The sequence below is a fragment of the Lissotriton helveticus genome, chromosome 2_1 (genome assembly GCF_964261635.1).
Source record: "Lissotriton helveticus chromosome 2_1, aLisHel1.1, whole genome shotgun sequence".
Classification (NCBI taxonomy): Eukaryota; Metazoa; Chordata; class Amphibia; order Caudata; family Salamandridae; genus Lissotriton; species Lissotriton helveticus.
Genome location: NC_136059.1, coordinates 2,125,170,194 through 2,125,171,557, shown reverse-complemented (window position 1 = coordinate 2,125,171,557; position 1,364 = coordinate 2,125,170,194). Strand labels below are relative to the sequence as shown.

General features: G+C 39.1%; 1 pseudogene; it reads left to right on the top strand.

Moving 5' to 3' along the window:
• The first annotated feature begins 716 nt into the window (after nucleotides 1–716).
• LOC144820030 (low molecular weight phosphotyrosine protein phosphatase pseudogene) lies at nucleotides 717–1,082 on the top strand (annotated as a pseudogene).
• Nucleotides 1,083–1,364: the final 282 nt, after the last annotated feature.

Genomic DNA, 1,364 nt, shown 5'->3' with positions numbered 1-1,364 from the left:
GTAATTCTGGTTAGCACTTCCACAGTCAAATGTGCAGGTGTGAGACGGTGGGTACACGCTAGCCACACCATCAGAGTACTAGAACCTGAAAAAATTTGGAAGAGGCAGATACAAGTTCAGACTCTGACACAGAGGAGAAACAGACAAAACTCGGGATCAGAAAGATCGACCCGTGAGGCGACATCTAGAGATATCGGATACAAATTCAGCATCAGAAACAGAAACTGAAAAAATTGAAATTCCAGATCTTGAAGATCCACCTGAAAGTCGACATCTGGAAGTAACAAAAGCCAGTTTGGACACTGAAAAGGAACAAGATAAAACTGGTGTTATTGAGAAATCTACAAATCAAACAGAGAATTCATAGAAAAGGAACATAGATCTTGAAACTGGGGAAAAGGAGGTTACTCACAATAAGGATGAGATTCCAAGTACCAGTTATGGAGATGTTCCTTGTAAAAGAACTGAATTAAAGAAAGTAAAACAGGATTCATTAGTTAAACCGGAAATCATAAAGTTCAAAATAAGAGGAAGTGAAATAAGGTCTGAAACTGAGTCTGATGAAAGTGAAGGAGAAACTGCTCTTAGAAAGAGTCCCAGAAAAACAGCTTGGAAAGTTGAAGGAGAAATAATAGAGCCTGTGATTAAAAAGCCAAGGAAAGGAGATAATTGACTGAAATTAACGGACTAAACCCTGCCTGCACGTTTCAGAGGCAGTCATGGCCGACACAGGGAGCAAGTCTGTGCTGTTCATGTGCCTGGGAAATATTTGCCGGTCCCCAATAGCAGAAGCTGTTTTTCGAAAACTTGTTGTAGAGCAAGGATTAACAGATCAGGTTACAAAAGATGATTTTCTTTCGTATGATTACATGTTGAGCATGGATGAAAATAATCTACGAGCTCTGAAAGGAAAAAATGATGAAGTTCAAAATCGCAAATCAAAAATTGAACTTCTTGGAAGCTATGATCCACAGAAATGTTGCATCATTGAAGATCCGTATCATGGAAAGGATGAAGATTTTGAGACCGTCTACCAGCAATCTCTCAGATGTTGTAAATCATTTTTGGAAAATTGTCATTGATCCTTGTTCCGAGTGACGCAGCCGCAAATCTCTGCACTTGCCTAATAGAAGTTACAACAAAAAAATTGCTGCTCCTGAAATTAAGTCTCTTCAGTGGCCATGTCTACATAGGCAGTCATTCACACCCATTTAGGAAAAAAACGGAATCACGAATTAGCCTTTTCCTACACCTTGCTGTGTTTTTTTAACATATTTTGTTTGATTAGATGACAGTGGAAACACCAAGGAGTATAGAGGGAAAATCAAACTACGACGCCCTCCACTCAGTACATCAATACACAT